At 40.5% G+C, this 25,950-nt stretch overlaps 1 protein-coding gene across 1 annotated transcript in view; it reads left to right on the top strand.

Annotated features, from left to right (window-relative positions):
* The first annotated feature begins 19,747 nt into the window (after positions 1 to 19,747).
* Tasp1 (taspase, threonine aspartase, 1) overlaps positions 19,748 to 25,950 on the top strand; it is a 227,822-nt gene continuing 221,619 nt past the window's right edge. The window contains exon 1 of the mRNA XM_013010937.1: positions 19,748 to 19,791. The gene's annotated coding sequence lies outside the window, so the exon portion shown is untranslated. The remainder of the gene's footprint in view (positions 19,792 to 25,950) is intronic.

The raw sequence follows: 25,950 nt of genomic DNA on the forward strand, positions 1-25,950 counted from the left end.
TATGGTTAGAATTCTTTATGTACATGTGTGAAAATGGAACAAAGACACTTGTAGAGATTTGTTTAGGAAAGAGTTAAACAATGAGGGAGAGTGACGAAGGGAATGATTCTGATCAAGGAACATTGTATGCATATCTGGAGATGTGAAAATGAAACCTCTTTGTACATCTAGTTTCAAATAATAAAAATATAAAAAAAATCTTAAAAAATGGCACTTTTCCAATCACCAGGGCTGATGAACATGTAGTTATTTTTCATAATTTTGTTTATGACAGTGCACATGTCCAGTCTCTCAGTAAATCATGTTGGCTTTAGCTTCAGAATGTAACCAGAATCTGATCACTTCTAAACAGTCAATTATACCCTAGCACCATCAGCTCTCAACTACACTGAATGATGTCCTTTACTCTTTTCGTCATTCCTCTATAATAAATGATCATCGGTTAGGACGATCCACTTAAAACGTAATTTTTAAAAATCATATATCAAACCCAAAGTTCTCCCCCTCAGTTGCCTCTCTATCTTACCTGTTGTCTTTCTTCTCTAGATCTTACCCCAGTTACGCCAGCCTTTCTGCTCTTTGAACCCTCTAGTCTTGCTCATGCCTCATGGCCATTGGGCTGCTGACTTTTGCTATCTGAAATAATTTCATTCCCTGACTTTTCCAAAAGAAGTCTTTCCTGAAGTGTTACTTCATTTATATATTAAAATTTTAAATTGGTATTATAAAGGTGATATACAGAGGAGTTACAGTTATGTAAGTCAGTTAAAGAGTATATTTCTTGGGGCTGGGAATGTGGCTTAGTGGAAGAGTGCTTGCCTAGCATGCATGAAATGCCGGGTTCAATTCCTCAGTACCGTATAAGCAGAAAAAGCTGGAAGTGGCACTGCGGCTCAAATAGTAGAGTGCTTGCCTTGAGCAAAAGAAGCTCAAAGTCATTACCCAGGCCCCAAATTCAAGCCCCAGAACTGGCAAAAAAAAAAAAAAAGTACATTTCTTTTCTTTTTTTCTGGTTTCTTTTTTCTTTTTGGTTGTGGGGCTTGAATTCAGGGCCTGGGCACTGTCTCTGCACTTTTTCGCTCAAGGATAGCACTCTATCACTTTTAGCAACTTGGTTTTTGGTGGCTAATTGGAGATAAGGGTCTCACAGACTTTCCTGCCCCAGATGACTTTGAACCATGATCCTTAGATCTCAACCTCCTAAATAGCTAGGACTACAGGTGTGAGCTACTGGTGTCCTAGAAGAGCACATGTCTTTTTGTACAACATTACTTGTTCCCTCACTCTCTACCAGTTTTTCCCTCCCTTCCCCACCCCCAAGTTACTTAGTTCATTTTCAACTCAGTGTCTAGTGAGTGCCACTGCTGCATATGTTAGCCCCTTATCCCTCCATTTCTGTGCCACCTCTTACCCTCCTAAAGACAGATAAATGAACAAGCAAGACAAAAAGCAAACAAAAAAAAGAGAAAAAACCTTTTGTTTCCATTTTCTGGAGTTCATTTTATATGTTTTTTTATTGTCAAAATACTGTACAGAGGGGTTACAGTTACAAGAGTAAAGTACTGAGTATACTTCCGATCTAGCACTGTTACCTCCTCCTTTTTTTTTCCCCCCTACCATCCCTTCCCTCCCTACTTCCCCAACTCCTCCCCCGCACAAAGTTGTAAAGTTCATTTTCAACATAGTGTCTTGTACATCTCATTGTTACAATGGGTCAACCTGTATCCTTATTTAAACATGTTGTTTTTTTCTTCTCCTCCCTGTTCGAGTTCATTTTGATAAATATTATTTTATACGATCGGAGGCTTTGTGTTTATTTTATACAATCATTGAGGCTTTGTGTTTCTTCCATAAGAATATCCTTAATGGAAAGATTTGGAAAAAATTATATTAAGTGAAGTAAGCCAGGCCCAAAGAAACATAGGTCCCATGGTTTCCCTTATTTGCAATAACTAGTATATGTCTGAGACAAGCAGAAACGGTCAGATGAGTTGATGTTAGGCAAAATGAACCCCAAGATAAGGACTCAAATGTTTTTTCCTTCTTGCTATTGTTTCTAACATATTTATAAGATGATTTCTTTGCATGTCCCTCCCCCACGGTATAACTCCTGCTCTCACTGTATTTGATGTTGGTATACTTTGTGGAGGGGAAGGAAAAAACAAATCGTTTAAATAGGGATACAGGTGGGCCTATTGCAACAATGAGATGTACAAGTTGTTGTGTTGAAAAACGAACTTTACAACTTTGGCCGGGGAGTGGGGTGGGAGGGTGGGAGATGGGAAGGGATGTGAAAGGTAAACAAAGGAGGAGGCTGCAATGCTTGATAAGAAATGTACTCATTACCTTGCCCATGTAATTGTAACCCCTCTGTATGGTATTTTCACACACACACACACACACACACACACACACACACACACACACACAAAGAATATCTTCCTTTGGTCTCAATGTGTGTGAATGCCTAGAGTCCTGTGTAATTTATCATGTCCCAGTGTAATGTAGCTCTAGCTTTGGCATATGAGAGAAAACATGTGCTGTTTGTGTCTCTGAGTTTGTCTTACCTCATTTAACATGATGTGTTCTGGGTCCATTCATTTTTCTATGAATGACATAACATTAAAATGCCGCTTTTAAAATGAGACATCTCTTGTCAATAAATATGTTACAACTTGTTGCATTCCTATTCCTTTTCATATATCTTGCTCTTTTCACCTTATTGCACTATCATCTTCAACCTATTGCATTATCTACCTATGGTCTTAGTCTATTCCTATTGCTATAACAAAATACCCAAGATTGGGAAATGTATAGGAAATTTGTTTTTCACAATTCTGGAGGCTGGGAAGTCCAAAGTCAAGGTACTGGTGGGTTCAGGGTCTGCTGAGGGCTGTCTCTGCTTCCAAAGGGTGTTTTGTTACATCATCCTTCCATGATAAAAGACAGAAGGCAAAAAAACCAAAGGGCCAGGGAGTTCTCTAAAATCTCTTCTGGATTAATTCCATTTCCTTGGGCAGAGACTTCGTGACTTAATCACTTGCTAAAAAGACACCCATCTCTTTAACACTCAACCTTGGGGTTAAGTTCTAACATGAAATATGAAGGGATATACACATTCAAAACATAGCACCTACCTAGTTTATCATCTGCCTCCTCTAGCCAGAGTATGTATCACAAGAACAGAGATCTTTGTTACAGATGAATCCCGGCAACTAGTGCAGTTCCTGGCACACAACCAACACTCAACAAGTACTTGTTAATGTTAAATCAAATGAACAAATGAATAAGTTAGCACATGAATAAATGCATGTGGAGATGTTGGAGGCCTTGGTGATAGTGATGTCATCACTCTGTGGCTTTGATCTTAATGTGTCTTGTCCAGATGCATTGGTAAATTTCCTCCAGTTGTGATAAGCTCATCTGGATTTCATTTTTCATTGCTATCACCACTGAAAATCTATCTTCAGGGCTGGGAATGTGGCTTAGTAGTAGAGTGCTTGTCTAGCATGCATGAAGCCCTGGGTTCCACATAAACAGAAAAAGCTGGAAGTAGTGCTGTGGCTCAAGTGGTAGAGTGCTAGCCTTGAGCAAAAGAAGCTCAAGGACAGTGCCGAGGCCCTGAGTTCAAGCGCCAGGACAGGCAAAAAAAAAAAAAAAAAGGAAGTGAACATCATATCTTCAAAGTCTCAAATTCAACAGAATATAAAAATGGAAGGAGAAGCCCAGAAGGAAGCCAATACACCAAAGTGTCACTTGCAAGAGGAACTAATACTATTAGACTTGAATATATTCACTATTATGGGTGACTATTTCATACTGGTACCAGAAGGAAGTAAAGGGCTCTTGAAACTTTGATTGGCATTGAGGTCAAATACACAAGACCTTGGTGACAGCCAAATAGAAAGGCAGGAATGAGTTAATAACAAATAGCTCTGCCAGTAACACGTGAGATTTTGAATTTCTTCAGGTAAATCAATGAACCTCAACAGTGGATAGAATATCAGATCAGTTATTTTCCCATTGTTGTTGTAACAAATTGCAATGAACATAATGGCTATGGATAACGTTGAATTATAATTAAGATGTTGGCAGGGCTCCATTTGTTTGTAGAGTCTTTTTTGGTGGCTAGAGAGGAGAGTCTATTTCCTCATCTTTTCTAACTTCTTGAGGCTGATTTCATTCCTTGGCTCATGAGTGCTTCCACGTTTAGAGACAGAATAGCCATTTAAGCCTTCCTCATATTCCATTACTCTGAAACTGGTATTTCTTGTCTTCTTCATATTTAAGGACCCTTCTGTTTACATTGTGTTTGCCTCAGCTATTTAGGAAAATCTATCTAAGATCATCTAATTAGTGGCCTTAATTTCACTCATAACTTTAATTACCTTTGGCCATTGCTATAATTTGGATCTTAAGCATCCCCTGAAAAGTGTTTAGAAAAGGCTTGTTCCTCTGGTACTATTGGGAAGTAATGGAACTTATGGGCAAGGGGTGGGTTGTGGGTTGTATAGCGAGTGGTCTTTAGGCACTGGGGACATGCACTCAAAGAAGATAGTAAAATACCAGCTTCTTCCTTTTCCTGTATGTTGTACCATGTGTTTGTTGTTGTTGTTGTTGGTTGTGGGCTTGAACTAAGGGCCTTCTATCATTTTGAGCCACAACTATACTTCTGTTTTTTGTTTGTTTTTGTCAGTTGTGCCTGGGTGCTGTCCCTGATCCTCTTTGTGCTCAAGGCTAATGTTCTACCACTTTAAGCCACAGCCCCACTTCCAGTTTTTGAGTGGTTAGTTGGAATTAAGAGTCTTACTGGGACTTTTCTGCCCAGCACTGGCTTGGACCCGTGATCCTCAGATCTCAGCTTCCTGAGTAGCTAGGATTTACAGATGTGAGCCACTGGCACCTGGCTGAATAAAGTAGTTTTGTTCTACCACATGCCCCTGCCATGATGTGCTGACTCATCACAGGCCTAAAAATACCAATGCTAACCAATTATGGACTGAAACCTAAATGTGGCTTAGTGGTAGAGTGCTTCCCTAGCACGCATGAAGCCCTGGGTTTGGTTCCTCAGTACCACATAAACAGAAAAAGCCAGAAATAGTACTATAGTTCAAGTGGTAGAGCACCAGCCTTGAGCAAAAGAAGCTCAGAGACAGTGCTCAGGCCCTGAGTTCAAGCTCCAGGACTTTCAAAACAAAACAAAACCCACTGTGGGTCAAAATAAAGCTTTCTTCTTTATGGGATGATTATCTAAGATATTTGTTATAGTGATGGAAAGCTGACTGCACAGCATTGTAAAATGACCTGCTCATAGGTTCTAATGATTAGGACATGGGAATCTTTGGGAGATCATTGCTTTGCTGACCATATATAGATACTATTTTGCTTTTTCAAAGAAAGAGATTCTAGAAGACTCACTTCATGCTTGTTTGAGCTAAGTGCTGCTCACCCAGGGGTGCACTAAAAAGATACCACCTACTGATTAGAAGCTAGACAGTTTCGCTGGCTGACATTCAGTGAATGACTATGGGCTCAGGGATTCAAAGTAGAATAGGAATAGAGATGCTTTTACTGTTTAGGATTTCTTCATGAAAATAAAAAAAACTTACAGTTTTGCATTTCTCATTTTTGTACTAACAAGCTTTAGAGATAAATAATGAAAACAAACAGAAAATATTACCAACCAATAATGTGCAAATTTCTCAGGGAATTCTGTTGAACCCAGGAAAATTTTCCTACTGGCTTACTTTCATTGGTTCTAATTGAAATTTATCTTTCTAACTTACATGTGTATTGACTAATAATGTCTGGATGAACACAGGAATTCACACGATTTTCATTGATAATACTTTCTCCTGGTGGGTCAAATTGTATGTAAGTAATATGCTAAAAAAAAAAAAAGAGGACTTAAGGGGCTAAGTGCCAGTGGTTTAGACCTATAATCCCAGCTATCAAGAAGGCAGGGCTGGGGCCGGGTGCTGGTGGCTCACGCCTGTAATCCTAGCTACACAGGAGGCTGAGATCTGAGGATCGCGGTTCAAAGCCAGCCCGGGCAGGAGAGACCGTGAGACTCCTATCTCCAATAAACCACCAGAAACCTGGAAGTGGCGCTGTAGCTCAAGTGGTAGAGCGCTAGCCTTGAGCCGAAGAGCTGAGGGACAGCGCCCAGGCCCAGAGTTCAGGCCCCACGACTGGACCTAAAGAAGAAGGCAGAGGTCTGAGGATGGTGGTTCAAAGCTAGCCTGGACATTAAAATCCATAAGAGTCTTAAATTAACCAGCAGAAAACTGGAAGTGGCGCTGTGGCTTAAAGTGGTAGAGCACTAACCGTGAGTGAAAAGCCCAGGAAAAGTTCCAAAGCACTGAGTTTAAAAAAATGGACTTAAGGAAAAACCAGTCAGTGAGTGGGAAACAGCACAGGGAAGAGCAAGACCAGCAAGAGAGCCATTTCAGGCAGTATCTCTGCCTTTGATAGAGCTCATAGAGATGCCCTATAGTCTAACTTATGCTTCCAAGTTTCACCTTCTTGAGAGTAGAGAGCTGAAAACACGTTTGTCACAGATTGGCTAAGGCCATACTAGAGGGCTGTGAATTGCTAGATGCTTCCAGCTTTTAGAAAAGAGGGGGCAATGGCTCTGGAAGCCCCATAATGGTTTCTGACAAGAATCGTGTTTTTTGTTGAAAAACAAAAATACAGAAGCCAAGGGAGGGACATAGAAATTACTGCAGTTTGGATCTTAAATGTCCCTCCAGGGCCCATGTATCCGAGGTTTGGTCCCCAGCTTGTAGTGCTGTTGTGGTAGCACCCCCAGGAGGCGAGGCTTAGTGAAAGAAGGTAGTTCCTTAGGGATGTGCCCTGGAAGGGGATTGTGAGACCCTGGTGTTTCCTTTTCTTTCGCATCTAGCCACGAGGGGAATGGTTTCCTCCACTGTGTGCTCCTGCCATGCCATGATGTATTGTTTCACAACAGGTCTAAAGCAATGAGTATAATTGGACATGAACTGAAACCTCTGAACCAAAAGCCAAGACCAACACTTCCTTTCTTTTTTCTCTAAAGTTGATTTATCTCAGGAATTAGTTACCATAACAAGAACACGAACACAGAAATGCTTCATAGGGGCCCAGAGGAATCTCTGGAGTCCTGAAAGTAGTTTCTACAAATGTAGAACTGCTACTGTAAAAAAGCAAATCAATGATTTCTTAAGTGTGTCTCGGTAATGAGGCTTGAACTCAGGACCTAAACACTAGCTTTTTGCTCAAGGCTAGCACTCTACCAATTGAACCACAACTCTACTTTTGGCTTTTTGGGGGTTAATTGGAGATAAGAGTCTCAGAGACTTGTCTTCTCTGGCTGTTTTTGAATTGTGATCTCAACTTTTTGTCTAGGTAGTATTACAGGTATGAGCCCCAAAACCTGGACATGTATCAATGTTTCTATTGGCCAAAGTAAATATTTTGAGACTTCTGAGACATCCTTGAACTTGAGATACATTTATTTTTTAATAAATGTGGCTTTGCTCCTGAGAAATAATTGTTTTTCAGTGATAAATATGGCTTTATATAATCATATTATATATTATTTCTGCTGTTAAAAATTTCATTTAGTTGCTTCTAGGAATAGTTCGGGCTTTCATAGCCCAATTCAACTATACTTGTAGAAGTGGACTAGAAAAAAATACAGTGACCACAGACTAGATCCAAACAAACCCTTGATCTGTTATGGTATTAATTTGGTTTAATATTGACTTTTGGACATTATTCACAGCATGGTGAAAAAAAACATAAAAATAAAACTTGAAGCATATGCTTCTTAGTACATTTCTGAACAAATATTGCAACTGAAAGTAAAAGAAGAGGCCTATTTCATGATCTTGGAACCATTGAGGGCAAAATAGTCTCTCAGAAGATTAAGACATTTCACTCATAAAGCTTTAAGTTAATCTGGTTTCCACTGAGGGAAGGTCAAAAAGGCACTTGAAAGCAATGCAAAGTGTTGGTTTTGGATCATTTTAATGCTAAAACACATATTTAAACCATTTACACAAGATAAACTAACATTTTTTTGGCCAACAGCCTCCAATTATGATGTGAAAAGAGAAGCTTAAGAAATCATGAGTTGTTTGGGATGTAACCTGAGCCAGTTCTTTGGACTAACAAAATTTGCAAAAGAACAACATGTTCTTATTTGGGACCAACTTGTTTCTGTAGACCTATGGGCTTCTGTGTATCCAAACTACTCTCAGAGCTGTTTATCTTTGTCCAGAGAGAAATTGGCAGGATTACTGAGTTTATCATTTGGCCCACAGAATTACAAGTGAGATATAATAACTGAATTCACCTGGAGACTTCAATGACTGATTATGAAATATTCATTAAGTTCTTCCCACCGTAACGAGACTATTGATGATGGTGATGTTGATCTTGATGAGGAAGAGAAGATGGGAGATATTTTGCTAAGTATCTTTCTTTTACTAAAAGCTTCTGTGGCCTTTGTATTTGCTTTTTCTTTGACTAGAATCAGCTCCTACTACTGATGCTTTTCTCCATTGAGATATAATTCAAAAGTCACTTTTTTTTAATGAGACCACCTCTGTCCTGATCTCATACTTATGCTTTTTACTGATATACATATATACTCCATGGCATCACTCTGATTTATTTTCTTCCTAACCCTCATGACTAACAAAAATGATCTCACCCACTTGTTTAACTTATCTACAGTGGGCCTCCTCTAGGCTTATCAAAAAATCATTTAGAAAAGATTGCCCACTTCTGTTTCTATTTCTGACTATATTCCATATCACGAAGGACGGCTGTGCCTACCTAGGCTTTCTTGACCCATATACCACTAAGCCTGTGAAGGCTGAGGAGGTATAGTGTAACAGAGGAGATCTGGTCATAATTTACTTTAAGAAACTAGGTTTATGACTGAAAAGAGTGGTTAAATGGATAGATATGTGACAAAGTGAGTGGTAGTTGAAATTTGTCCTGCAAAGTTCATTTACTAGTAATTCAACAACGAGTAATTCAAGAAACACTGCTGAGAGGAAGACCCCTGAGAGTGATCAGGTCATGACAACCATTTTTATTTTATTGTACTTTATGCCAGTCGTAGTGCTTGAACTAGACCTGGGCACTGTGTCTGAGACTTTTTTTGCTCAAGGTTATTGCTCTATCACTTGAGTCACAAGCTGTACTTCTGGATTTTTGGTGGTTAACTGAAGATAAGAGTCTCATAGGCTTTCTTTCCCTGGATGGCTCTGAACCAAGATCCTCAGATCTCAGCTTCCTGAGTAGTTAGAATTACAAGCATGAGCCACTGACACTAGGCCATGGTGACTGTCTCAATGCTGTTATTCTGAGAATGATTTAGTCATTGTAGGAATAGATCCCCTCCCCTTCTTCTTTATCTGTATGTTGATGAACATCTCCTCTGCTCCTTTGCTATGGATGACCCAATAAGAAGGTCCTTGCTAGATGTGGCCCCTTGATCTTGGACTTCTTAGGCTCTACTATTGTGACCTAAATATATCTTTTGCTCACTATGAATTACGCAGTCTGAAGTATTCTTTAATAGCAACACAAGATTGACTAAAACCGTGTTTGCTTTTTTTCTTTTAACTTTTTTTTTGTCTGTCTTGGGGCTTGAACTCTGGGCCTGGGCACTGTTCCTCAGCGCTTCAGCTCAAGGCTAGTTTTACCACTTGAGCCACAGTGCCACTTCTGGCTTTTTCTGCTTATGTGGTGCTGAGGAATTGAATCCAGGGCTTCATGCATGCAAGACAAGCATTCCACCACTCACTGAGCCACCTTCCCAGCCCTCTCCTTTTTAACTTTGAAGTTGCCTGTCTTTTTGAAAAATGTTCCACAGTGTGAAATTAGAAGCAGCATGACAATAATGGAACTAGTTAGGAAATCTATCACTGGGTCCCAGGTCTGCTGCTGGCTAAATATGCAGCTTTGGGCAAATTTCACACGCAGGGAGAATCAATTCCCTTATACTTAAAAAAGGGGTTTATATATTAATCAAGAACTTGATTAAAAGTTATAGACAGGTAACTTCTTAAAGTAGGAGAGAGAGATTGGCATACATAATTAGGACACTGGGAAGGTAGAGGCTATCTGAAATTTCTTCCCATCTTGTTTTTGATTTTTATGTCTTTTTCTTAGCTTTTCCAACTTCACATGGACTTCCCCCCCCCAAAATAGGATAAAACAATGCTTTTAGGTATTTTTTTAACCAACTTAGTAACCTTATATGTAAAAGAGAACTCTCTTTCTAAAACCTCTTGCATAAGATTTCAAAGAACAATTTAAATTGTCCTGGTATGAGGCAAGATATCTAGTCCAGGTTTTGGTATGTGATAAGTTAGGCTGAGATCATCTGCTTATACCAAAGCTGAGCTATGAGGGTGCTCCGACTGGAAGACCCATAAAAGACACATAAAGTGGAAATGGGATTGATTACAATGGTCCAAGAGAAAGTTATTACCAGGGAAAAAGTAGAAGCCAATGTTGTGTAGCATTAGACAGATGCCTTCTACAGTTAAGGCTCTCCAAGGAATGTTCTAGTACTGACCAGGTCATAAGTGCTATCTATAGAAAATATTTGTTGAAGGAAAATCTGTATAAAATCAAAAAGATTTAAAAATACTTAAAATACTAGTTACAGGAAAGTTCATTAAGAGCATCTAAATGTACTTCTTCATTTTATCGGTCAAGAAAAATGAGTCACCAAGAAACTCAGACATCCAGACGTACCAACCCTACCCAAAGTGTTCCTGTTTCAAATAGATTCCTTTTGCCCCCAGCTCTCAAGGTGAGTTATCAGGTGATATTACCAAAGGCATCTTGACGGCAAAGAAAGTAGAAAGTAGAAGCTAATTTGAAATAATGATACAGAGTCTAACTTTTTCTTTTTTTGGGGGGGGTGGTCAGTTGTGGGGCTTGAACTCTGGGCCTGGGCGCTGTCCCTCAGCTCTTCAGCTCAAGGCTAGTGCTCTACCACTTGAGCCACAGCGTCACTTTTTTTTTTCTTTCATGTGATTGTTTCTAACACATTTATAAGATTATTTCTTTGTTGCTTTGTATGTCCCTGCTCCACAGTATAACCCCTACTTTCACTGTATTTGATGTTGGTATAATTTGTGGAGGGGAAGGGGAAAAACAAATAGTTTAAATAGTGATACAGGTGGACCACTGCAACAATGAGATGTACAAGTTGTTATGTCGAAAACAAACTTCACAACTTTGGTGCGGGGATGGAAGGACAGGGAGGATTGGATGGGGGGGGTGAAGGGAGGATGGGAAGGGATGGGAAGGGGAAACAAAGGAGGAGGCTACAATGCTTGATAAGAAATGTACTCATTATCTTGTCCATGTAATTGTAACCCCTCTGTACAGTATTTTCACAATAAAAAACAAAAACAAACAAACAAACAAAAGAAATAATGATACAGGTTGGCCCATTGTAACAATGAGATGTACAAGACACTATGTTGAAAACGAACTTTACAACTTTGGCAGGGGAGGAAATGGGTGGTAGGGGGAAAACAAAGGAGGGGGTAACAATGCTGGATAGGAATTGTACTCATTACCTTACTCATGTAACTGTAACCCCTATGTACAGTATCTTTACAATAAAAATATAATTAAAATAAAAAGAGAAAATAGAAGCTAAACATTACCAAGGAAAGGAAGAGAAGGGAAAAAAATCCACCTTTGTTTAATTATTATTCTAATAAGTAAAACCTTGGAATCAGCCAGGCTTTCCTAATAGAAAGGAAGACAGATCTGCTGGCTGCTCCTAGAGTTCAGCTTGGAAATAAAAATGTTGTTTATACAGCTGGATCATTACAGAAGGAACCAGGGCTGAAAACCTTCGGTGAGCTGGCTGACGTCCGAGGACAGCTGGGGGCATCTGTTTCACATTAGAGACACTAGGCAATGATAGTGCTGTCCTCTGATCTCTGGGTTCCAGGTTTGTGGGGGCCTGGGTATGTTCCTAGGTGTTAAGGTGCTGACAGCAACCAACTCACATCCTTAAGGGTACGCAAGGTTGGGAAATAAAGTTTGGCATTCAGATTGGGTAAGTGGAAGTTATGTTCTTCTAAAGCACCATTCAATTTTGTAGTGAAAACTTATCAGAAAGAAAATTTTCCTCTATCTCCTTCTTCTTTCTCCCTTCTGCCCTTCTTCCCTCCTCTCTCTTCTGTTTTTTCCTTTCCTCCTTTTTAAGTTAAGCAATATTAAACCAAAACTTCTGTTTTTTGTGTGTCAGTTGTGGGGCTTGAATTCAGGGCCAAGGTGCTGTCCCTGAGCTCTTCTGCTCAAGGCTAGCACTCTACCACTTTGAGCTGCAGTGCCACTACCCATTTTTGAGGTTAATTGGTTAATTGGAGATAAGAGTCTCACAGGGACTTTTCTGCCCAAGCTGGTTTTCAACCATGATCCTCAGATCTCAGCTTCTTGAGTAGCTAGGATTACAGGCATGAGCTACCTGTGCCCAGCTAAAACCAAACTCTCTGATGTAAGAGGGTTTATTAAATCATGATAAATAATAACCAGAAAAAAGGTCTAGGTCTGAGGCCAAGCTTCCACAAACTGTCATAGGAAGGATAGATGGCAATTGGAAAGATATCCACTAGACTAAGAGGGTTTTTTTTTCTTAATTGGCTTATGTCACTTATGGGTGGTTTTTATTGTTTTATCTTCACACATTTATATTGTATTCCAATCAATTGCACCCCCTCTATCACATTATCTTTCTTCTAAGAAATAGCATCCCTGGGAAAGAGTGAGGGAAGAGGTGACATTGTCTAAAAAGAAACATACTCATTATCTGATTTATGTAAGTATAATTCCCTTATGATATAATTATCTTTATGATAATACTTAAAAGAAACAGCATCGCTAACAGGTTTCCTTGTTCTGTTTTCATAGTTACAAATAGTCTAGTTGAACAGTATCCAGTCTTCTTTATCCTTCCCCCAGCAACCCTCTTCCAGATAGTCCCACCTGCCCAAAGTCTATTTCTCTTCCACAACCTTCCCCTCTCAATTATGAGCTTTGATTGAGTTAGTTTATATTGTAAAAGCATTACAAAGAAAAAGTGGGGAGGAAAGATATGAGCCATTTAGGTTGAACCTACCTTGGTAAGTGATAACTTGTAAAAGCTTTGGGGTTAAAAGGAAATCAATGAGACATGTTTGTTCCTTTGCTTCCCTATTGGTTGGGTTCAACACTCCAAAAAGTGTATGTATAAACAGGGTGAGGCAGTGTTATGGATAGGACTTAACTTGAGGTTTTAATGTATGAATGGCCTTTCCTTCTTCCTTCCTTACCTCCCTTATTCTCACCCCCCTTTTTTTTCTTACAGTGCTGAGAATAAAACTCAGGGTTCTAATATACAAGGTCAGCACTTTACATTGAGCAATACCCCTAGCACCAGGACAAAAGCCTTTTTTTCTACAGAGGGGTTACAGTTATATAAGGTAGATAATGAGTACAATTCTTCTTGAACAGTGTCACCCCTCCCTCATTTTCTCCCTGTTTTTTCCTCTTGAGCACCCTACTCCACAAGTTCTATAATTCATTTCAAGCATAGTATCTAGTGACTATCACTGCTGAGTTAGTTCACCCTTTGTCCCACCATTTCTGTGCTTCCCTTCCACTCCCCAAATCAGATAAACTTACACACAAGACAAAGGTTACAGAAATAAAAAAAAAAGTGACAGAAGGGGGAAAAAACAGAAGAAAAAAAGAACCACAAGGCTGGGAAGGTGGCTCAGTGGTAGAGTGCTTGCCTTGCATGCATGAGGCTGGGTTCAATTCCTCAGTACCACATAAGCAGAAAAAGCTGGAAGTGGGGCTGAGGCTCAAGTGGTAGAGCACTAGTCGACAGCTGAAGAGCTGAGAGACAGTGCCCAGGTCGAGTTCAGACCCCATGACCGACCAAAAAAAAAAAAAGAATCACAAACAGTGCAATAATAATAATAATATCCTCTTATTTCCAATTCTTGGAGTTCACTTCAGTAAGCACCATTTTATATGACCATATTCGTCTCAGTGGATGAATGGATCAAGAAAATGTGATACACACACACACACACACACACACACACACACACACACACACACAATGGAATTTTATGTTTCCATCAGAAAGAATGACATTGCCCTATTTGTAAGTAAATAGAAAGACTTGGGAAAAACTGCATTAAGTGAAGTAAGCCAGACCCAAAAAAGCATAGGTTGCATGGTTTCCCTCATTTGTAATAACTAGAATGTGCCTATAAATCTACAAGCAAACTCAATGGATAGTAAAATACAAAAGAAATTACACTTGGGCATGATTAATTAAACAGCTCAACAATTCACACAGTGAGATCAAAGGATATTCTTAGGAATGTAGTCATTTTTATAGAAAAGAGGAACAAGCATGCTCCCAGAATTTCTATAACAGTCAGTTCTATCAACCAGCATCTTGAAAAATGTCCTGAGTTCTGTCTATGCAATGAGCTTCATATAAATGAATATGCAACTTTGATGGTAACCAAAAGCTGTGGCTGGATAAAAGATGCTAATTTTAGTTTGGGCCACCCTGTTTCAGACCTTGAGACAGGAATTTTGGTGTAAGGAAATTTTGGGAGGAGGTGGGCTTTAGGAAACAAATGTTAGAAGTTAGGAAGAAGAAGGCAAGGAGGAAGGCAAATCCAATGGAAAGATGCTGCATTGATTATTCAGGACTCAATACCCAGAGAACTCAGAACTTTACAGTTGTCTTTTAGAATGAGTCTGATGGACAGAGAAACATTTGGAGGAAATGTTAATGTCCAAATGCTTCTGAGCTGTGTTTAGGCACCACGGCTGAGTAAGCCACTGTGTTTGAAGATGGCTCTGGGCCAAGAACCAGAAAGCCAGGAAAGCTGACGGTGCAAGCTGGAACAGCCTGCCAGGCTCCAGACCAAAGTCAGCCAGGATGTGATCTGAGTACCAGAAGCTTCTGCTAACACAGTGTGTGAGGTGGGAGTAAGACCAGATAAACTACAGATGAACTGGCAATTAGAACATAGAGGTCCATCAGAATACTCTCTACTTTCTCCAAAAATTTCCATAATCAAAGGATTAAAAACAGTTTAACCTGGTGGACTCTATGGCTCATTCCTGTAATTCAAGGTACATGGGAGGTTGAGATCTAAGGATTGCAGTTCGAAGCCAGTCCATCAGGAAAGTCCATGAGACTATTATCTCCAATGCACCACCCAAACCAAAATGAAACAAAACAACAACAACAACAAACACCAAACTGGGAGTGGAGCTGTAGCTCAAGTGGTAGAGTACTAGCTTTGAGCAGAAATGCTCAGGGACAGCTCCCAGGCACTGCATTCAATTCCTAAGACTGGCACAAAAACAAAACAAAAGAAAAAAACCCAGGTTAATATACAAATTATTTCCCTTTAAGATCATCCTCAAAATTAATAGAAACATTAGAATAAAAGCTAGATATTTTTCCTACTTTCTTTGCACTCTTCCTTGTAAATCTTATAAAAGATGAAATATTATTAGCTATATACTATATAATTCTGAACTAGGGATACATATACATACACTGGCAGTATTGGTGTTTTGAACTCAGGGCCTGGCACTTCCTAGGCAAGACCTCTACCGCTTGATTTATAGAATCTGCACCTTTAGCTTTAGCTGTTTTTAAGATAGGGTTTGGCAATTTGCCTCGGACCATCAGCCTAGCTATGTAGACCATCATCCTTCTTTGTAGCTGAGAGTACAGACATGAGCAACTACACTTGGCATATTGGTTGAGATAGAGACTCATTAACTTTTTCCCTGGGTTGGCCTCAAAACAGGATCCACTACCCAAATAGCTGGGATTACAGGCATGAGAAACTGTAACTGAACCAAAGAATATATTCACACCATAGGTAGATATTAAGAAAACTGTAAAGATGGCTGGAGCTCTAATTTAGGCAAAGTCAAAACCCATTCTGAAAAAATGTGTACTTGGTAGTTTTGCAGCCTAGTATCCATGTCCCTCCTCTTGGGAACAATTTCTCAATTACCTACCCCATTTTATCAGTTGCACTTGCGATTATAAATTAAAGTTTCTTGTTTTCTTTTGAATAAATTCATGATATAATTTATGTTGCAAAAGGTCTTCACCCTGGAATTTGATTTCTGAGCAGAGAGACAAGTACTAGAAACACACTGGAGTTGATTCATTCTATGGTTGGGCTTCAGAAATCTTGTTCATTCATCCTTATTGAACACAGCGTTTCATGCATTCCAGACAAAACTTCTATCACTTGATCCATGCTCCTAGCTCTTTTATTTATATTTTGTTTTTGAGATGGTGTCTCATTAATGTTGCCTGTGTGGCTTTGCCTCCTCAGAAGTTGAGGTTATGGATACATACATGCACTACCACCCTTGACTTCTGACTCCTATCTTTTCTGAGAGTTTTACTTTTAATTCTGTAAGCCATTTTCATCTGTTTGTTTCTTTTTTCTTTTTTGTTGGTTGTGAGGCTTGAACTCTGGGCCTGGGCGCTGTCCCTGAGCTCTTCAGCTCAAGGCTAGTCCTCAACCATTTGAGCCACAGTGCCACTTCCGGTTTTCTGAGTGGTTTATTGGAGACAGCCTCCTGAGTAGCTAGGATTACAGGCGTGAGCCACTGATGCCTGGCATGTAAGGTTATTTAAAGTAGTTTGAATGAGAAAAAAGAATTAGCTCACACCAATGTTTTTCATGACAACCAAATGTAATTTATGATCCTAGATGGGAGATAATGTGATATAAAATGATATAATATGATATAAAAATTATTGAGGGCTGGGAAAGTAGCTCAGTGGTAGAGCGCTTGCCTTGCATGCTTGAGGCCCTGGGTTCGATTGCTCTGCACCATATAAGCAGGAAAAGCTGGAGTGGTGCTGTGGCTCAAGTGGTACAACACTAGCCTTAAGCTAAAGAGCTGAGAGACAGCGCCCAGACCCAGACCAGAGTTCAGGCCCCACGACTGGACCCCTCCCCCCCCAAAAAATATTGAGGGCTGAGAAGGTGGCTCAGTGGTAGAGTGCTTGCCTTGCATGCATGAAGCCCTGGGTTCAATTACTCTGCACCATATAAGCAGGTAAAGCCGGAATTGGCGCTGTGGCTCAAGTGGTAGAGTGCTAGCCTTGAGCTGAAGAGCTGAGGGACAGTGCACAAGCCCAGTGTTCAGGCCCCACCACCGACCAAAAAAAAATATTGAAATGCATGGTATAGTTTCCATAGGGACTGCATATTAAAAAGAGTAGCCAGGTGCTGGTGGCTCAGGCCTGTAATCCTAGCTACTCAGGAGACTGAGATCTGAGATCATGGTTCAAAGCCAGCTTGGGCAGGAAAGTCGGTGAGACTGTTATCTCCAATTAACCACCAGAAAACCAGAAGTGGTGCTGCAGCTCAAGTGGTAGAGCTCAGGGACAGTGCCCAGGCCGAGAGTTCAAACCCATGACCAACAAAAGAAAAAAAAAAGGAGAGCAGTAGATCAATGATAAAATACCTGATTTGGGTGAGTATATAGTGCTCATTTGTAAGAATATCCTTTTGCTTTACAAATATATCTGAAGAATGTATAAAAGATAGCTATAATATACACTGAAATGCCTACCTATTTTAAGAGAAACAAAAGCAAATGTACAATTAACAATGAATAAATTGAGTTGAAGGTTATATGGGAATTTTTAGTGGCCTTGAAACTTTTTCTATAATGGCATCTTATTAAAAATAAAAATGGGGGCTATGGTTGTAGCTTCATGGTAAAGCTCATACCTAGCCTATGTAAGCCCAGGATTGCATCTCCAATGCCACAAAAATAATAAATACATATAAACACAAATTATTAAAGGTGTGTCCTGAGACCAGAAAAGTTAAAGCAATGTTACAATTATCATAAATGTAACCTGTATAAAAAAACACAATAATTCGCTTGAGTGCCTATCATTTATTATATAACTTCTGGCTTTTAGGTCTTTGTTTTATTCCTACCATTAAATTGTGAGAAAAGCAAACTTGTTACCTAGTAGTGATAGCTCAATAACAGTATCTTCAAGGGATTTTGTTACCTGCAAGTGCAATGAATGTAACAATATAACAATAAAAGTATAGTATGTAGCTTTGGTTTTGAAAGTTTTGACAAGCAAGGAAGGGTAAAAGGAGAACCTAAGGTCTGATGCAGGTAGCTCATACTTCTCATCCTAACTACTCAGGGGGCTAAGTTCTGAGGATCTTGGTTCAAAGCCAGCCCGGGCAGGAAAGTCTGTGAGACTCTTATCTCCAATAAAGCACCAGAAAACCAGAAGTGGTGTTATGGCTCAAGTGATAGAGCGCTCGCCTGAGCTGAAGAGCACAGGGACAGGGCCCAAGCCCAGAGTTCAAGCCCCACGACCGACTAAAACAAAATAAAATAAATAATTCTACATATCTCAATTCTAAAATTTAAAATAAATTTCATAGTTTTTTACCCTCTTTTTCTTATGGAGAAAAATATTAAAAGAAAATATTGCACTATACAAAAATTATTAAATATGTATTCAGGGTACCAACAGTCGAAAAAATACAAAATTCATATATATATATTTTAATTTAGTGTCTTCCATATTTAAATTCTAAGTGGGACCTTCCCACGGCTAGAAGACACACTTAGCAAGTGCTTCTTATACATAGTATCATAAGTGTGATTTTATCTACACATAGAAAACTTAAACATAAAGAAAATTTTCAGTAAATTCTAAGTGGGAATTTCTGTGGGAGCACTGTAAGGTCCGCTCCTGGATGGCAAGCAGACTCCACCCTCCTCGCAGCCAAGTCTCTGAGTTACCTAGGCACCTGGCACACCTGGAAGAGGTCACATCTGGATTCGATGTGGCCACACCTTCCCCCCCCCCTAGGCCAGCCGCCCCTCTTTCCCAGGTCTCTCCCCCGGCCGCATGGAGGGCCAACAAATCACCTTTCTGTTCTTGTGGACTTGGTGGCTATCTAGATAAGAATGAAGGGAAATGAAGACATCCTGAAATAAAGTGAAAAGGATACACTACAGATGATTACACATGGAAAAGATAGAGGATATTATATGTAGTGAGTGTGTGTTACTCCATAGACAGAAGGGTTAGGGAGAGAGATTTGAAATGCTGCTCATCCTGGACGGACATGCTTTCCCTCCTCCCTGGCGCCTGGCTGACTCCCTCCTCCCTCCTCTTTCTTAGATGTCAGGCAGGAACCTAGTGTTCCTTACAGTTAGGAGACAGAGGACTGCCCAAAGCACGCAAATAGCCCACCCACCGACGATGTATCCTTTACAATTGCTTATTTCATACAACAGGCTCGTCAGCCTTGCCCTGGGTTCAGGTGCAGGCCCGCCCAGCCAGCCGGCTATCCCGGGCGGCGGGGATGGCGGGGTGGAGTGTGTGTGTGAAGAGACAGGTTGATGGTGCCTTCCCAGCTAAAAACACTCGAATACAAACTCCAGAGAAGACCTCCACACAAAAACAGGAAAAACCACCGCCAGCACCCGCCCCCCCCCAGCCCTCGCCCCTCCCACGAAAGAGTCAAGGCGAGCACACCTGTGCGGGCCGGGCTGAACCGTGACGGGTCCCGAGGGCTGCATCATAGCAGCCCGCTTCCGGCCACGTGGGGCTCGCCCCGGCCAATCAAAGCGCAGCGCGTCACGCCCGCTTCCTCACCCTGGCAACGGGCGGGTGACTCCTTCCGGTGCCGTGTGTGCTCCGGGCCGATGCGGGTGAGTGTCCTCTTCCTCACGCTGTCGGCACCGCTGCCGCGGCCACGCCGCGATCTCTGCGCCCCTCGGGCTGGCTGGGACATCCTCGCCCGGGTCGCCAGGGGCCAGCGCGCAGGAAGCTCTCCCCAGTCTAGGATGCCCCTGGTCCTCAGTCTTGGTCGCGCGTGGGGCCCATGCCACCCCTCTCCCCCTTCTTCCTTGCCGGGTCTCCGGCGTGGAGGCCTCGGAGGGCTGCGTGGCCGCCGTGCTGCCACCCGATTTGCAGTCGCTGGGGCGCGGGAAGATGTCCTGGGCAGGGGGGGGGGAGAGGAGGGTGTCCCTGAGGTTCGTAGAGATCGGAGAGGACACACCCCAGTCAGTCCTGACTGTCTCGGTGCGGGTGAGCAGGGGGGTGCCCAGACACCCCAGCGTGTCGGTCCTAGCGGCCTGGTGACAGTCCCGCTGGGCTTGATGAGCATTGACTGGCGAGGAGGAAGAGGAAAAGAACGGGAGATGAAGCAGCTGGGAAGTGTGTGTGTGTGTGTGAAAAGCTGAAGCTGGGGTGCAGGGTGGGGGAGGGGTGGGGACAGCTGGGGGGTGCTCTGGCATTTGAGGGCATCATGTTTCCGGCAGGAAGTGGTTCCACTTGACTTGCCTTCTGCTTGGGAGAGGAAGGAACGTCTATTGGTGGACCATGTGACTCAGATCTTCGCATAATAAGCTGAGGAATTTTTACTTATACACCGAAGAGTTTAATCATTTCTAAATAATGCTCCTCACATCACTTACACACACACAAAGCAGAGGTTCTTTGAGCATATCTGGGAAATACAGAAATACTGAAGAAGAGAGCCACAACATAGATCTTTTTGGAGCCATCTGTTGCAGTAGCTTAAGGGGTAGCTTTTCTGCACAAATATTTCCTTGGTAAGATGGAAGGATTGTATGTCTTCCTTCTTTCAACTCGTGAAAGACTACACAAAACTAGAATGAGGAGAAAAAAAAAGTACCCTACTTTTAAGACACGTGGTCTTTCCTAAATGTTAAAAAAAAAGAATGTGCATGTGCAAACAAAGAATCATTGAAAAGACAGGACATCCAAGATTTAGAACTTACCTTAATGCCTTCGAGGTTCCTAGAGTAAACTGGTTTATTATGAGCCTCCTAGCCTTGATGATCCAGTTAATTGTTAATTAATATTCACTTTGGTCTTAGAAATGGCCAATTTAGATAGTCTTTTTCATTAGGTTGTACCTAGTAATAGAAATTTAAATACAAATGTTATTAGGATAAATAGAATTCCCTTTTATTTATTTATTTATTTTTTTTTTGCCAGTCCTGGGGCTTGAACCCAGGGTCCAGCTTTTGCTCAAACTAGCACTCTACCACTAGAGCTTTTGCTCAAACTGGCACTCTACTACTGGAGCCACAGGGCCACTTCCAGCATTTTCTGTTTATGTGGTACTGATGAATGGAACCCATGGCTTCATGCATGCTAGGCAAGGACTCTACCAGAAGCCACATTCCCAGCCTGCCCTTTTATTCTTTTCCTTACTTTCTCCATTTTTCTTAGAAGTATCCAAGATACTGTTAATTTGTGTCATTGATTCATGGAGTATTTCTGGATAGATAATATATACACTATTATACACTTTAAGGCTCTTGTTACTTACTTACAAAACCCTTTTCAAGTGGTTGCATTCATTTATGGCACCATTATGGAGCTAGATACTTTGAATACTCTTTGTTTCACATTGGATACTTGTTTCACAGATTCCTCTTTTATTTATTGTCTGTTCATGTCTCCTGGTGTAGTATTTGTTTTGATTGGAGCTATGTTTTATGAGACTTATTTTGGCAGTCTTTTGTAGCTGGTTGCTTTATGATAGCTTGGATTTGGGGAGAAAAGTTAGGATGCTGTTGCAACAGGCTAAGGGAATTTGGGCTAAACAAGAATGGAGAAAAAGGAAGTTAAAATCCAAGGTATAATATGGGAATAATTAGATTTTGGGGGCATTGGGGTGAGCTTGTTTTGGGTAGACTGAGAGTGAGGAAGATGTTCTCCAGGAGGGAAAAATAGTGTGTAGAACCCAAGCCTGAAGGTAAAGAGTTGGGAAACATCTGATTTGCTGATAGGATGATTTTGAAGGTTGCCAAGTTGACTGAATTTCTGAAGGAGACATTTGAGAGTAGGGTCAGAGGGATCATGAAGAACTAGAGTAGTAGATAAACATGCTTGCCAAGAAAAGCTGGTGATCCTAGGAATTAAAGGTTCCAAGTGGAAGATTAAGAAAGGCCAATGGATTTAGTATCTTGCAAAATATGCCACTTTTTGGAAACAAGACTTTTTTTTTCTTACTCTATATTCATAGAGATGGACAGCCATCATCACCCTGATCAATATTTAGAGCATTGGTCATATGGGCATTGTATTGTACTTTGATGATATGCATAATATTATGTATCAGTAGGTTCCTGACAAATATCTTTTCAGGAATTGCTGCCACAAAAGGAAACTTTGCTCCTACTATCAGTTACTTGCCATTTCTTTTTGATCCCTAAGTAACCATTCATTTATTTTCTTGTGTCTTTAAATTCACCTCTTCTGGATGTTTCCTATAAATGGGATTGTACAATAGGTTGCCTTTTTTAATCTGGCTCGTTTCATTGTTTCCAGTGTTCATTTATACATTTACACATGTATTGATACTTCATTCCTTTTTATGGCTGACTGATGTTTCATTTTCTGAATATGACACATTTTTATTTTTTAAGTCCACTTTTATTAGATGGATATTTGGATTGTTTCCACCTTTTGATTGTTTTGAATAATTTTTCTAAACATCTGGCTATAAATATTTTTATTATTTTTTAATTAGAATACATCTCTCATATAAGATGGTTTCATTGTGATATGTCTATACATGCACAAAGTGTACTTTGAACAATTTCCTTCCTTATATCATATTTCTCTTCATTATTTCCATCCTCACCTTTTCAAACAGCATTTGGTAGTATTATTTGGTCTTCATGTATATATGTGATATTCTTCTTACCCCTCATTATCCTCTCCTTTTCCCCCCACCTCCCCTCCCACTTAGCTCTTCCTGGCCAGTATTGCTTTTACATTGTATCCCATTGCCTTTACTGTTATCATCATTTTAGGTGTGTGCTTCACAAATGAATGAGAACAAGCGGTATTTGGCTTTTTCAACTTGGCCGAAGGTACACACTTTTGTAGTGACACTTATTTGTAGTTTTCTGCTTGTCTATCTAGAAATGTAATTTACTGGATAATATGATAATTTCTTTGGTTTGGCTTTTTGAGATGGATTCTTACTACATAGATGAGATTGGTCTTGAACTGAAGATTCTCCTGTTGAGCCTCCTAAGTTCTGGGATTACACTAGCATGTCTACACTAACATGCTTTTTAAATTTTTATTTTATTTCCCTTTTAATTTAAACATAATTTTGTTTATTTTTAAATAAAAATATTTTTATTGTTATTATAAGGTAATGTACAGAGAGGTACATAAGGCAGGGAATGAGTCTAGTTCTTTTTGGATACTGTCACTCCTTCCCTTGCTCTCTTTCTCAGCTTTTCCCTCCCGTTCTTACCCACAAGTTGTATAATTCACTGCTGCATTTGTTCACCCTTTGTTTAAACTTAATTTAACTTAGTTAAAACATTTTTTTTTAGACAAGGTCTCCTATGTAACATATATTCCACCCCCTAAGACTCTACATACACAGGCTGGCCTTGAACTCTAGATCTTCTTATGTAAGCCTCCTGAGTATTTGGCTTCCAGCTGTGTACCAAAGCCTAGCTTGGTTCATATAATGATTATGTTTAATTTTCTCAAAGTAAACTCTTATATAGATCAGGCTCTTTTTTTCTCCTCCTCCTCCTCCTCCTCCTCCTCCTCCTTCTATTTCTTCTTCTTTTTTAGGTTTTGTTGTATGTTTAATGATTTTGAAACGGTCTCCCAAAGTGGCTCAGGCCGGCCTTGAATTCAAAGTCCTCCTTCCTCAACCTCTGGAGTGCTAAGATTACAAGCTTGTGCCACCATACTTGCCTGATTTTTTTTCTTTTTTTCAGTATGGGATGGTTGTGGGGCTTGAGTTCAGTGGCTAGGAGCTGTCCTTGAGCTTTTTTTGATCAAGGCTAACACTCTACCACTTTGAGCCATAGCACCAGTTCTGGTTTTCTGGTGGTTAATTGGAGATAAGAGTTTCATGGACTTCCCTGCCCAGGCTGGCTTTGAACTGCCATCCTCAGATCTCAGCCTCCCAAGTAGTTAGGATTATAGGCATGAGCCACTGACACCTGACACAGGAAATATTTTGAATTCAATTAGGAATGGGTACCAGTGGCATCTATAATCATAGCTACTTGGAAGAGTGAGATTGGATTACAGTTGGCCAGACTAGGCAGAAAAGGTGACGAAACCCCTTCTAAACTGAGAGCTGGGCATGGCAACAAGTTCTTGTTATCCTAGGTAGGGTAGATAGCAGCCCAGGCACATTACTGGGGGGAAAAGTGAGATACTATCTAAAAAAATAATGGGCCATAGGTACTGGAGATGTGCCTCAGCCTCTGCTGAGCAAAGCATGAGTCTCAGAGTCCAATCCCTAGTAAATCAGTAAGAACAACAACAATACCAACAACAATGATAACAAAACAGGTCAAACAGCTGGAGGCATGGTTCAGGCAATTAGTTCAAACCTCAATACTCCAAAATAAATAGAGGAAATAAAGCAATACCTACTCAAACATCAGTTTCATCCATTTTGTTTAATCAGAAACTCATTGAAGGTCTAACTTGTCAATAAATAAAAAAGTGCCAAGAAATGATGAAAAGATTAAACACAACAATGAGTTAGCCACTCATTGGTGGCTAACACATGCAATCCTAGCTGCCCAAGAGGCTGAGATCTGAGGATCAAGCAAACAAATCTGAGACTCTAATCTTCAATTAACCAGCAAAAAGCTACAAGTAGAGGTGTGGTACAAGTAGTAAAATACTAGCCTTTAGCCAAAAAGCCAAGCAAGATTGCAAGGCCCAGTTCAAACCTCAATGCTAGCACACACACAAACAAATTAATAGTTAATAATTAAAAGATAAAACACAGGTTAGAGAAAAAATAGTTTAATAAAAGATGCTAAACATCACTCAAAAGAGATTCAAAATAAAACTACAATCTATTATTATTATTATTAGTGTGTGGGCTTGAACACAGGGCCTAGACATTATTGCCAAGCTTTTGTGCTCAAAACTAGCATTCTTTAGCCATAGCTCCATTTATAGCTTTTTTGGTAGTTCATTGGAGATAAAAGTCTCATAGACCTTCTGCCTAGGATAGCTTCAAACTGCAATCCTCACATCTTAGTATTCTAAGTAGCTAGGATTACAAGTGTGAACCACTAGTACCTGCTCAGCTTAAATATATATATATATATATATATATATATATATAATTTTTTTTTTGTTTGCCAGTCCTGGGGCTTGAACTCAGGGCCTGGGCACTGTCCTTGAGCTTCTTTTGCTCAAGGCTAGCGCCTTGTTTATGTGGTACTGAGGAATGGAACCTAGGGCTTCATGCATGCTAGACAAGCACTCTATCACTAAGCCACATTCCCAGTCCTCAAATATGATTTTTAGCCGAGAGAAACAAGGTAAGAGGGAACAATGAAATGAGAGCAATCATAAACTTGTAATGGCAGCGTAAATTGGTAAATTCGAAAACGGCACTCTGGGGAAAGTGGGAGAAAATGAAGGAGGGGGGACACACTGTTCAAAAAGAAATGTACCTTATATATGTAACTATAACCCCTCTGTACATCCATCACCTTTACAATAAGATAAAAAGGGATTAGGGTTGGGAAGGTGGCTCAGTGGTAGAGTGTTTGCCTTGCATGCACCACAGAAGCAGAAAAAGCCAGAAGTGGCTCTGTGGCTCAAGTGGTAGAGCACTAGCCTTGAGCTGAAGAGCTGAGGGACAGCACCCAGGCTCAGAGTTCAGGACACACACACACAGAGGGTATTTTATATTGAAAAAGAGAATTGACCTCCCTGCCCTCACTTCTTTTCTTTCCTTCCCTCCCTCCCTCCCTCCTTTCCTCCCTCCTTTCCTTCCTACCTTCCTTCCTTCCTTCCTTCCTTCCTTCCTTCCTTCC

The sequence above is a fragment of the Dipodomys ordii genome, unplaced genomic scaffold (assembly GCF_000151885.1).
Source record: "Dipodomys ordii isolate 6190 unplaced genomic scaffold, Dord_2.0 Scaffold13, whole genome shotgun sequence".
NCBI lineage: Eukaryota > Metazoa > Chordata > Mammalia > Rodentia > Heteromyidae > Dipodomys > Dipodomys ordii.